This window comes from Sceloporus undulatus, chromosome 2 (assembly GCF_019175285.1).
Source record: "Sceloporus undulatus isolate JIND9_A2432 ecotype Alabama chromosome 2, SceUnd_v1.1, whole genome shotgun sequence".
NCBI lineage: Eukaryota > Metazoa > Chordata > Lepidosauria > Squamata > Phrynosomatidae > Sceloporus > Sceloporus undulatus.
Window position 1 is genome coordinate 289,266,873 of NC_056523.1, and position 14,250 is coordinate 289,281,122.

The following is a 14,250-nucleotide window of genomic DNA, read 5'->3' on the forward strand; positions in this document are numbered from 1 at the left end:
TTATTATTATTATTATTATTATTATTATTATTATTATTATTATTATTTGTACCCTGCTCTTTTCCCAGAACTGGAACTCAGAGTGGCTTCACAACATTAAAAAACAATACAATTAAAAACATACATTAAAAAGAATTAAGTTATTACAATATTAAAACAGTTATTAAAATAATAAAACACATTTTAAAAGATAAAATTATACACACACATATATATATTGTATCAATTTTTTAAAAAATGGAACAACATCCCAGCCTGTCCTTATAACAATTCCTTAAAAGCCTGTGTGAACAGGTAGGTCTCAACCTGCCGATGGAAGGCCATCAAGAAGGGAGTCATTCTGGTTTCCCTGGGCAGGGAGTTCCAGAGTGTAGGGGCAGCCACCGAGAAGGCCCTATCTCACGTTCCCACCAACCGTGTTTGTGATGGTGTTGGGACAGAGAGAAGGGCCTCCCCAAAGGATCTCAGAGCCTGGGCTGGTTCATACAAGGAGAGATAGTCTGCCAATAGTGTGGGGCTTTATAGGTAATAAGCAGCACCTTGAATTGTGCCCAGAAACAAACTGGCAGCCAATGAAGCTGTTTCAACAGGGGCATTGTGTGGTCTCTTTAATCTCCCGTTTTCAGCCTGGCGGCAGCTCTTTCAACCAACTGAATTTTCCAAACACTCTTGAAAGGCATTTAAGACCGTTTGCGATTTGCCTTCGCTCCGTGTTGGTAAATCGATTCCAAACGATCCATCATTCCCACTATGAAAGTGGATCTTTTCTTTATTCCCTTGTAATCGCTTCTTTTTGGCATGATTGTTGTCCCCACTAGTTTACACCGCTTCAAAATGCATGTTAATCATCTGTGCATCATCTGCCCGGCTTGGGAACTCTCTCTCTCTCTCTCTCTCTCTCTCTCTATATATATATATATACACACATACATTGATAAAAGATTTGATTCAGTGGTTTTGCAACTTCCTGCATCACTATGAGCTGCAAAACCAATGAATCAAATCTTCCATCAATTTTTTTTTAACAATCATGCGCCCATAGGTCACACTAAAAGCACAAAGGCAGCATGGGGGGGAGGGGGATGGTGGATCTCCCAAAAACTGAGGAGGGATGGTAAACACCCTTCTGCCATTAGTCACTCCCCTCCAGAATGATGCAATTCACATCTGTTGTTTCCACTTGTTGAACATGCTTCAGAATCTATTCTTTTCAAAAGAACTGCTAGGAAATTAGTGTCTGGAAAAATTGTTGGGTTTTTTTTTTTTTTTTTTTTTTTTTTTTTTTTTGCGTTTGCCTTGCTTTATTGTGACAGAAATCGATTGTAAATGGTTTCAAATGGGAATGATGGTCATATATCGTGATCAGTGATTTGCTTTAAATCATAGTGGGAATGAGCCTGTAGAGGTAAAAACCTGCCAATGTGGTCCAAATTTGAGAAGAAAACAATTGTTTTACCTTTGTTGAATGTCCCAGTCCACTGGCTCACTCTTCAGGGGTTGCCCAAAATGTGAACATAGAAACATTTATTTTCTTCTCAAATTTGGACTGGATTGGCATGTTTTACCTCTACACCTACCAAGATGTTCCTGATGCAAAAACATGGAGACTTTTTGAAAAATCCATTGTCCTCTGCCTACAGAGGCTTGTGGCCTCACAGGAATGAAGACATATTGGGTTTCAAAAGAGGAGTCCTTGTTGATATGCAAATAGATTTTAAATTTTCTGGACTTTGCCCAGTTGCTGCATGGCCAGAGGAAGAGGGGAGCAGCCTGCTAAAGATACCATCCCCATAACATCTGAACTAAGGACAGAAACAGCAAAATGCTCTAATTTTGTAACAGTAACATCTCTAAATTTTCTCCTGTTTGGTATGTAACATCGTGCCTGATGAAGAAACCAGCTTGCAACAAGCATATTGTGCACTTTGACTGGCTAATAAAGGTATCACTGTTTGGTGGAGTTTTGTTTGAATTTACTAAATGGCCAACACAGCTATCCCTGCATGTTCACTTGACACTATGTACATGTAAATACATTTAGGCTAAGTGTATGATATTGCAATGTAAAGGTGTAATTCTAATTTTAATAGTCCTTTATGTTACAACTGTTGCAATTGCATTCAGTGATATATGGGAATTATTACTTCTGAGTAACATTAGTACAGAAATCATTAGTAAGGATTCTGTATGGTGTGGTATGGGAGGAAGTGAATGATGGGTGTGTGAGACATCAACCTTAGTGCATCTAGCCTCTGTTTAAAAACCACACAAAAGGGAGCCTCCACCACACTCTAAGGCAGCATATTTCACTGTTGAACAGCTTTTACCATCAGGAAGTTCTTCCTAATGTTTAGGTAAAATCTCTTTTCCTGTAGTTTGAATTGATTGCTCCATGTCCTAGTCTCTGGAGCAGCAGAAAACAAACTTGCTCCATGCTCAAAACAAGCTTGCTCCAAACCTTCAAGTATTTAAACATGGTTATCATGTCATGTCTTAATCTTCTCTTCCCCAAACTAAACATACCCAGCTCCCAAAGCTGCTCCACATAGGGTATAGCTTCCAGATGTTTCACCATTTTGATCATCCTCCTCTAAACATGCTCCAGCTTGTCAACATCATCTCTTGAATTCTGGTGCTCAGAACTAGGCACAGTATTCCAGGTATGGACTGACCAGAACAGAATAGTGGTACAATTACTTCCCTCTGTTTTGATACTACACTCCTATTGATGCAGCATAGGATCATGTTGTTGTGGTTTTTTTTAGCTGCTGCATCAGATTGTTGACTTGTGCTCAGCTTGTGGATTCCTAGGACTCCTAGAGCCTTTTCACATGTATTTTGTCAAATCGTGTGTTGAGTAGCACTGGACCCAGAAAAGAACCCTTTTGCACTCTAGCAGTCATTTCTCTCCAAGATGAAGAGAAACCATTGGTAAGAACCCTTTGGGTTCAATCTGTCAACCAATATTTGTATACCTAGGAAGTTATGACGAATCTATAGAATCTTAAATGCTTATCTGTATATTAAACATTTTACCCTGCTTTGCTTCATCCTCCTTCTTCAGCTGAATGGCTCCATTGCTTTCTGTGTGGTCTTTGAAAGAAGCTCTGCAGAAAAGAGTTCAGCTGGTCTTTCTGTAGAGTTGTTACATTGACTCAGGGAACTAAAAACTGGAACTGAAAGAGGAGAGATCACAAATGTCCTTCACAATAGTGGGATATTTCAGTAATTGGCTAAACACACTCAAAGGCAGAGGGGCCAGGCTACACACACCGCAGGTGATACTTGTATTTCTCCACATTGAATGGAAAGTCACATCAGGTGTAGCTTAGTCCTTGGAAACAGAGGCGCATTATAGACGGCCCTTTAATACGCCCCCGTCACATGCTAGGGGTTGGCCGAGAACCTAGCGTCCACACCAGCCTCACCCCTAGCATGCGACGAGGGCGTAGAGATGGCAGCGCCCTATACACACAGGCGCCGCCATCTTTACGTGCTGGATGCATTGCGTCTGCACGTGTCGCCCCGGAAATGATGCAGCAAACGCACTCCTTGCGATTTCTGCACTCCTTCTCGGCAGCGGCCAGGAGCCGCGCCGTTTAAACGCTGCGGCTCCCGGACAGTGCAAGCGGTGGCGGCAGCAGACCGCCGCAATCCGGCGGTCTGTAACATGCCAGAGAGTAACCATGTAGTTGTTAGAGTGCTGGAGTACAAGGGAGGGTCAGGTTCATCCTCTCACTCACAGAAGTCACTGCTTGTTCAGCTTGATCTCCATACTTGCCCTGAAACAGCACTTCCTTTCTCGTTTTGAAATATTGTGATTTCATATTCTAAAATATAGGAATGTGAGATTGAAACAACATAGCACCCAGAGCATGGAAAACAGGTATTTTTCACACTACCTAAATCTAGAACTTCGATAGCACTTTAACAGCTATGTTTTCATTCTATGGACTGCTGGAATTTGTAGTTTGGGGAGGAATTTAGAATTCTCTGCCACTGAGTTCTACTGCCTCACCAAACAGTGAATTGTAGGATTCTACAGGATGGAGACAGAACAAGATAATGAAATACAAAATGGTATAATTGTGTAGTATGAAAGAGACTTTACTTATGGTTCTCTGACTCTCCTGACAGCATGACCCTCGGCTATACTAGTTGGAGAATTCTGAGCACTCCAGTCTGAATGGTTGCTTTTTCAAACTTGGGTAGCACTTCATAGACGTAAGTGCCACAAAAATGGCACGAAGGACGGAAAACATAACCCTTGCTCATGCAAAGAAATTGTGGGATATAATGAAGGGAAATGAGTTGCGGGATTTGCTCTGGCTTTACCCTCCATATAATCCCATCCCATAATATGCTGAACAAACAGAGCTATAGAGTATATTAAAGGTGGGAAGGGGATGGAAGGAGCTTTGCTGACAACTTGTGTGGTATACTGGGTGGTACATGATCATGCTTCTTGGTGACAAACTTACAGTAGGAAACCATGACGAATAAAAGATTATCTTCTAGGTCATAATTTGTTATGCCATGGCATGATATCCACTTGACACAGATGTAAAGGAAGAAAGTACAGTGTATTGGTATAAGGCAGAGAGCTCCTTCATTTTCTGTCTTTTCAAGCTATCCACATGCCATTCAGCTCTGAAAGTTTGAGATTATAAAAAGGAGGCTTCTGTTTACACAATTTTTTGGCTTAAAATAAAAAATCCGCCAAATCCCCTGAATATTATAGCTTACTGGTTGCCAAATCACAGCTGTCAAGCTAAATACATTTATAGAAATATATATATTTATTTTTTTAAAAACCACACCTGGGAGGACAAGCTGGATGCCAAGTTTTGAGACTAATGAATTCAAAACAAATGAGACATTCTGCTGCTGTCCAAGTGTTCTAATAGTGTTTCCTGGCAGTCCCGTCTGTCTTTGGAGGTGTTTGTTCGATGCTAATGTTCTCGAGCAGCTAATTAATTGACAGGATCTTGGAACAGGTGATCATTTCTTTTGACCAGAATTGCTCTAAATATCTCACCTTTCTTTTGTGACACATCATGTCTAGACGTCCTATCACAGGAACAAGCTGAAGCCTCGCAAAAGCCCAGCTGCATTCTGCACATTGCCAGTAATTTACTTCCAAAAATCATTTTCTCAATCATTAACCCATTCTGTCTTCTTTAAGATTCCATGGGGAAAACATAGGAACTCATCTTAGCAATAACGTGACTCAGGATGGCCCTACTGTTTGGCAGAGTAAAGTAACTGCTTCAGACAGCAAATGCTGAGGTTTATAGTATGGCTAGAGCTTTATGTGCCATCCACATGCCCTTCTCTCTGTTCCTTACATGATTCTCCTGCTCTCAGGTGAAGCTAAGGATGTCATATAATTGCAAACACTGAAATAAGATTTGTCTTCCAGTCTGGCCAGCTTCTGAAATCAAGTGGGCAGGGCAGCAAGGAGAAAGGCACCATCTTGTCTTTATGAGCAATACACTTTGGGACAGTCCTAAAATTGCCAGTTTCAAAGACAGTACTCCAGTACTTTTCATAGAAGAGGACATTTCTATAGGTATTGATTTCCTTTCCCTTGTATAGCAAACTCTCCCAGGTTTCTTCCTTCCTGTCTGCACAACTATGAAACAGATTGGAGCTGTGTTGTTGTTATCTTCCTTAGCGTGACAACAAAAGAAGGTACTTAACTGATCAGATTGAAATCATGTGGTCCAAGGGAGGTGTGACTCAGGCCTGTGGGCCTAATCCAGCCCATCAGCAGCTAGAATCTAGCTTTTGGAAAGTCCAAAGGAGGACCCTGTCTCACTCTTGATCCCCACCACCCCTCCTGAACTCCTGCCCTACTTGTTCTCTCCATTGAGAAAATGGTCAAGAAGGGGAAATTCAGTAGTTTCCCAGACACTACCAGCATTCAGCAATATCACTGATCAGAGGGAAAAATGAGGATTCCCTCATTTGTTCTTTCAGTTTGGAAGGCAAGTTGAAGGGCAGGTTATCTCTAATCAGAAACTAATCAGTAACAGAAGATTTTCAACACAACTATGTCAGTGGTCATAGCTGGCCAGTGTTTGCAAAGATCCTAGGTACCTCACCTGAGGCTGGATTCTTGCCACTCTTCCATTGTCATCTGGCCTGAGGTGTGGGAATCAAGCCTTGCACCTCATTTCATTTCATTTGGAGGGTAGATAGGTTGACAATAATGTAGGATGAGACAGTGGCCAAGTACCTTGTGACCCTCGAGACACAGTTTGTATCCAGTTTTTTATCTCCACCTCCCCTATCATCATAATCTGACCATCTGGTGACATTAAAAAAACCTTTAGCCTTTATTAACATTTTATTTTTTGTCCAGTAAATGGTATGAGAGTTTCAGCTCTAGAAATTTAAATTGGGTATGTACAGACAGTATACAGATATAAAAATGATTTAATACAATATAATATTATGTGTTGTTTTATGTCTCTAAGATTTATATTGTCCCTGAAGAAGGCCTCTGAGAGCATATACAGGCTGAGATGCATTGGGATTTTTTTTAATCAATAAAAATATCCATCAATTGAGCAACCTGAGATGAGTCTCTGATTTCTTCTCTTCCCATATATTTCTATGCAACCTCAAAACAAGTAACAGTTTGTATCCAGTTTTCATCTCCATCTCTTCTGTCACCACCACCAATCACCATATGTTGTATCTTGGTAAGTTGTTATCTTTACTCAACTTTTGATTATAGATTTATAGCACAATTTCCCTTGAACTTTCTGAAGTAATCTACTGCTCCCAACACAAGACTATAGCATACTGTTAAATAAGATGTTCCTCCTCATTCATCTGCTGATCTGACTTGCTGATTTGAGATTCGTATTCCCTCCAGTCATTTTCAGTTTATGGCAAGATTTTTGGGGGATTTCTTGGCAAAAAATTTTCAGAGGTTGGGTTGTCTTTGCCTTCTTCTGAGGCTAAGAGAGTGTGACTTGCACAAGGTCACCCAGTGGGTTTCCATGACTGAGTGGGGATTCGAACCCTTTTTACCAGAGTCATAATCCAATGCTCACACCATTAGATGTTCAAAAATGGACAAAATTGGTTCTGAGCACTAGAGGTCATATTGGAACTCCATCTCATGTGATGTACATAGAACATCTGTCCCCCAAACAGATTCTATGTAAATTTCTGGAAATTGTCAACATCAGCTGAAGGCTAGAGCAAGAACTGAACCTTGGCTGACCTGAATGTTGTACTTCATTGTAATCCCTCACTTCCTCACTTGTCCACAGAGCTCGGCCTGTGCTCTGGGAAAGCCATAGAAATCCCAGTAAATCATGTATTCAGTAGGCTGTTGCATTCAGGGGATTTGGGAAACAGGTTTCAGGAAGTTGTAAGAAATAATGATGTTTGGGGCTGTTTCATCATTTTCCATACACAAAATAGAATTTACACATGATGTCTGCTCTTTCCCAGGTGGCCATGTGTTTCCTCTTTAAATGGAACTGATAAAGGTTGGACTTTAGAGTGATAACAATCCAAACTGTATTTTGAAATTATCATACTTGTTATTATGGCAGTTACCTTTTTTTAAAAAAGCCCCAAAGGAACAGTTTATGCATAAAAACAATAAACCATGTGTCAAGGGCTAATTCATCGACACCCCCAGCACTTACATCATAGCTATGTCTCTTAAATTTAGCAGCTGGGTACACAAAATGTACGGTAAGTAAAATGTTAGCGACCTTATTTTAAAAGCAGTATGTCTAAGGTTTGCTATTCTGCAGAAACACAATTCACGTCTGTACATGTTTTGCAGTTGTAATGATATGATAAAATGCATCCAAGAAACTTAAATTACCTTATACTGTATAAAAATGTGTTCTTGCCAAATATTAAAACAAAAGTTCAAGATGTTGTTGCTACTAATGTTAGGGTTTTTGTTTTGTGTTCATAGGTTTCAGGGTTTACTCAGGCAATGATTCCAGGGATTATGGTATTGCAGGTCTGAATTAATGGCATGATTTTGTATTGTACTTCATAAAACCAGACAAAAATAAAACCAGACACTTTCCCCCTAAATTATGCTTATGTATGTAGAATTATTCTAACATTGCAATTGTAAATAAATAAATAAATAAACAAATAAATAAATAAATCTTTAATTTATATCCTGCTTTTTGTTTCCACAATCAAAGCGGCGTACAATCTTTTAAAAATGTTACTATATAAATTGTCTTGCCTTTTCTGAAATTCTTTCTTCTTTCATCCACCCAAATTGTATCAGAGATAGTATAACACCTGTTTTGGTAGGTGTTTTAGATGATGAAGTTTTCATTTGTCATTACTGTGTGCCTTCAAATTGCTTATCACTCTAAAATGACCCTATCATGGAGTTTTGATGGCAAGGTTTATTTCAAAGAGGGTTTGCTCTAAGTAGCTGAGCAAATGACTTCTCTCTAAGGCTGAGAGAAGTCACTTACTCAAGATCACCCATTCGGTTTGTGCGTCTGAGTGGGATTTGAACCCTAGTCTGCCAGAGTCTTGGAAAAGCTTGCAAACTATTGCACAACGTTTACCAGAATTATATCTGGTCTGTTGCTGCCTATTGTTTTATCTAGTTGAAGATATTTAATCAAGATTATTGGAATGCGGTGGTTTAGTGGTTAAGACGTTAAGTCTGACGATCAGAAGGTTGGCAGTTCGAGGCCCGAGTGCTCCTGGGACCAGTGCCAGCTTCTGCCAACCTAGCAGTTTGAAAGTATGCAAATGCAAGTAAAATATTCAGTGCAGTCATGCTGGCCACATGATCACCAGAGTAGTCCTCAGACAATGCTGGCTCTTTGGCTTAGTTAATGGAGATGAACACAGTCTCCTACAGTCAGTCATGACAGACATTCATGTCAAGAGACTACCTTTACCTTTTTAAACAAGATTATATTTATTTGCAGTCTTGTATAAGAAACTTTCAATTTCTGCTTTTGGCTAAGTTGCTGACAAGACTGCACCATCACTACTTCTTTTAAAATTCTCTGGAATTTGACTTTCTGATTTTCTATTAAGGTCCTTGATGCAGGATTTTGGACTTCTATATTCAGTGCTTTACTTCATTGATATTGAAACAGTTTGGTATGCAGATTAGGCATATGAAAATTGAACTTTTTTTAAAAAAAGTTTCCTGTATCATAAATCGATGAACTTTTGCTTAAAAACAAATAAAAAGTGTTAATTCCCTTAAGTTTTTTTAAAAAGATAACTCCCAAATCAAAAATTTGTATTACAGTATTAGTGCATACGAGGTAGATTATGTGATGTAGCATATATTGTATAACTGGCTATACATGTATACAATATATGCAATTATATTCAATTATTCATAATTTTACAATTTATACATTTATAGAACTCCTATTTTGAGCTTTGTAGACATGATTTAAATGGCTTAGAATATGTTTAAACCTGGGGTTTTTTTTATTTCTTTAATAGTGTAAAGCACTGTCGCACATGAAGAGTTACAGTACTATACAGAGGAACAAACATACTTGGACCAAAATCTTGTTCAATTTCAGCAGTCACATAAAAAAGAAGTAATGTGTCTTTAGAAGAATTTTCTCTATAATATAAAAGCAGAATATCACTGCAAACATAAATTATTGGGAGATACCAATTGCTTGGAGCAGAAATTAAAGATAGAAAGGAGTGAGTAGCGGAAATTTCTAAGGAAATTATTAAATTATGGGAAAACAAATTAAATTTCCCACATGTATCGGATCAGGTGATATGATCAAAGCTTGACAAGGTGCTAAAGATTTATGATGACTGTATTGAGAAGGGAAAATATGATGTCCTGGATAAAGTTTTTGATATTACAAAAATAGAAGGGGAATGGTTATCCAGTGAAGGCAAAACAATATAGTACCTCCTACAAGTGGAAAGCAAGGGAGCAATTGGGTACTCAACAGGTAAAATTGCAAGCAAAGATACAACCCACCCATCAAAAAGACAAACACCTCAAGCTCTATCACTACCATCAACATCTCATGATCTTGAACTTACTGCTAGTGGATCTGAAAGTGAGTCTGGAGAACCTGAAATCTGAAGAAACTGAGTGTGAAGAATCTGTTTCACTGGAAACAGGAGCCATCAGTTATAGAAATACAAAGAAGTAATCAGTGCACAGAAAGAGCTATTAAAGTGATGCAAGAAATGTATGAAGTTTGCAAAGAAAAGGACAAACTGCAACTACGGTTCATCTTAAGTAATAAGAAATGTTTTTTGTAAAGGTATAGTGTTTAAATGTTTATAGTACAACAGTACATGTTTGTTATGTGATAAATAAATAGGCTACTATGTTGTTTCTATGGGGAAATCGTGTATTCCATTCTTTTTAATTTGGAGGTGACCTTTTTTAAGACAGGTAAGAATTAATAGGTTTTTAATTGTTTTTAGACAAAAGTTCATTGAAAAATGAAACAGGAGTATGAGGTTGTGAAATTTTCATACCCCTAATGCAAATCCTGTAGTTACTTGGAATCATCGAGTTGGAAGAGACTACAAGTTCCATCCTGTCCAACCCTCTGCCATGCTTCCATCACGAAAATGATTAAAGTGTCTGCATCCCAGAAAAGCACACAAATGTGCAATTGATTATCATATGCAGAGCACAACCAAGCATTAAAAGCACATTACTAATGTGAGAAAGTGGGTATAAAGCACATTTGGTTTTCAGACAGATGCACACAAATCTGTTGATAGTTTGGAAATAAGTTTTTTGCACATGCACACAGAAGTTACCAGAAGTCACCTAGAGAAATAAACAATTTTATTTAAACAATTTTCTTTATAAAAATATCACTGTATTGCCCCTTACTTTCTAAGAAATGGTATCCACTTCATGTCGGGAAAGAAAAGAGGGAGCTTAGTTTTTTGTGGGTTTTTCAGGCTATGTGGCCATGTTCTAGCAGAGTTTCTTCCTGACATTTCTGAAGATGCCAGCCACAGTTGCTGGCAAAATGTCAGGAAGAAACTCCGCTAGAAGATGGCCACATAGCCTGAAAAACCCACAAAAAACTATGGATGCTGGCCATGAAAGCCTTCGACTTCACAAAGAGGGAGCTGCTTGATGCTTCTCTCTATGGAGGAGAAGATGACTCTGTGCTTCTGTCCTTAGAGGCACTTATTGGCAACACTGTGCCCCGACATTCTTGCTAACCTGGGATCATTACATTAAAAGCAAAGAGGCTGAAGCAGAAGAAAACAAAATCCTCTTTCCCTCTTCCTCCTCCTTCTCCTCCAGGTCCCTGGCGCACGCAGGAGCTTTACAAAAAGCGGGAACCTTGGAGGTAGCTTTGCGTCTGAGGGGAGGAAAAGCAGGCAAAATTTGAGGTGGAAGAGCAGCATCAGAAAGAGCAACCAAGCCATTCCTCCCAACAACTGCCAGCCAGCCGGCCCCTGGCCTGCCCATCCATCCATCCATCCATCCATCCATCCATCCATCTCTCCCTCCCACCAACTCTGCCCCAGTCTCCAGCCCAGGACACATAGCAAGCCTTTTTTCTCTCTCTCTGTGCCTGCTGTCCCTTTAAGAATAGAAAAGCCATCCCTCTCCCTCTTTGCACAACAAAGCAGCAAAGGACCATAGGAAATCTGGCAACAGGGAGAATCCTGCAAATGGTTTTCACACTAGAGCAATTGCGCAAAGAAAGCAAATTCGTGAATGATATGGAAATGAAAACACGGTTTTTTTTTTGTGAAAATTACTATTCTCTGATTCAAGTCACTTTGCTTGGATTCTAAGTGGTTTGCATGTGTCATCATCTGAAAACCAATTGCGAAATTGTGCCTAATACCCTGGCTTTCAAAGGCCAAACACAGTTGTGGGCAAAGTGCAGCATCTGGGCTGCATGTGACTTTCATGGGTAATTTTTATAGCCTCCATGGTCTAAATGTAGAAAATGCCCCCCAAGCCTTATTCTTTTTCCAGACGCTTGAAATTTCAAAGCATCAAAAGTTCATTTGCATTTGATCTTTGAACTTTCAAGTAAAATTTTGTCTTCCTCTGTCCTCCTGTTTGATGAGCCTTGCCTTCCTTTTTCTTGATACATCAGTGGCTACCCTGTACTTAGTCTTGCTAACTGAAGAACACTGGTGATTTTAAACCATTTGAGCTGTTCAAAGTTTTCTTTGAATCCTTGTAACCAAAAAAATCATAAGGACTGCTGGGAAAAAAAAGAAGAATTTCAGTCTGATGGAAACACCACTCCTGCACTTCTTTTATACATTAAGGGAAAAAACAGGTATGATTAAAACACTCACACTTTTATTTCAAATATGTTTCTGTCTCCATACAGCTTTGAGAAACTTCAAAAGAATAACTAGGGTAAGTAGGATTCACTCATTAAAATAAACTAGGTAGGCTGCAGGGATCCAGGATCTGTTTTCAAGGGGGCAAGGTCATGACTGCCAGGCAGTCAGGAATTTTGTCTTTTTGAAAGTATCAAATTGAACACAGTGGTGTGTGATAAATACCAGTCAAAGATGCCTTTGTCCTATTAAAATTCTACTTTTCTAGCTTCATGTGATAAAGTCCTTAGACTGATTGTATACATGGTTGAACAGTATACCAATCAAATAATTTATGACAGTAGTTGTCAAACTTTTTACCCTTGGTTTTCCCCCCAATTTTATTATTCAAACATCGTACAAACATGCAAGCTACATATATATACTTTAACAACCTTACATCTTCTTCTTCTCTCCTCCATAGAGTCTTTTTCTCTTCTCCATTCTTCTTTTCTCCTCTTTCTCCTCTTAATCCCTTCTCCTATTCCTATTCCCATCCCTTCCTTTCCCCGTCCACCTCCAGCCTTCTCTCCTCTTCCTCACCCTCCTCTCCCTCCTCTCCTACCCTCTTCAATCAATCTACTTACCTCTGGACTAACATACTCATACCCTCAATTACATACTTTACTCTCTCATCTTCCATTCTCACTTCCTTTCCTATACTACTTCTAAACTTGTTACATTTGTGATTACCTCCTTATATCTACATGCAGATGTGCACACAGCCTCAACACAATATATGAATAAAAACATTTGGTCTGTTTAGTGTGCATATTTTCATTTGCACAGTCATGCATATTCATATTTTAACACTTGACAAGGTAATAACATCATTCAAATTAGAACAGTTTTATTTAAATAAATTCAATACTTAACATGTGTAAATAAATTCCAGAAAGTGTTTGGGAAGAAAAGGAGGTAAGATCAGGGTCTCCAAGTCTTGCGACCCCCCCCCCATGAGCAAGTCTTGTGCCTCCTCAGGGGTCCTGCTCCACAATTTGAGACCTATTGGTTTATTATGTTACTGTCCCAAATGCAATGACAAAATTGTAAATTAAATTATACCTAATTGATTGGAACATTAATACCTTTAGCAAACTAGGGCCCTGTTTACATGGGCCTTTTAGTATGTCCTGATGACGTACTAGGGTTGCCCAGAAGCATAGTTTTCACATGCTCCCTAACTCTAGTACATTGCCAGGACGTCAAAATGGCGGCGCCCTGTCTACTTGGGCGCCACCATTTTGACGTGATGGATGCCTAGCGCCCACACGTCCCGGCATGCTTGTGATGCCGCAAATTCACCATTGGCGCATTGCAGTGTCACAAGCACGCCGCATAAAGAACCCATCTTTTAAGGGTTCTTTTTGCTCCACGGGGAAGCCCCGTGGTCTGGAGGCTGCGGCTTCCCCGCAGAGCAAACTAGGGCGGCGGGAGTCCACCCGCTTTGGGCGGTCTGTATTCCACCTAGATAATATAAAACCATTCTAAGTGAATGAAAATACTGACTATAAGTTCCACTAGCACACCCTCCTATTCAGCACAATTGCCCTAAAAGCAAAATCAGTGGAGATGTGTTGACTGAATGCCAAGGGATATAATAAAATAAACCTGGGCTGTAAATGAAATAGGTGGAACATTAAATGAGATCACTACTATGTATAAGGCTTATCTATAAACTGGAAACCACAGCTATAGGAGCAACACACCCTATAAAGATAATGAGAACCATTGACAAAGTAAATCTCCATGAATTGGTTTAGAACTATCCATTTTTAATATCTCTCTAGCCTATTTTTCCATAGCTTAAAATTGTCTTATGTTACTCCAGTTATTTTCAGGTCAGCCCTGCACAATGTCACCCAGAGGTAAGCATGTACAGGATTATAGCAGACCACAGAATGTGCTCTG

At 39.4% G+C, this 14,250-nt stretch overlaps 1 pseudogene; it reads right to left on the reverse strand.

Annotated features, from left to right (window-relative positions):
- LOC121920665 overlaps positions 1-14,250 on the reverse strand; it is a 1,182,487-nt pseudogene that overhangs the window by 616,866 nt on the left and 551,371 nt on the right.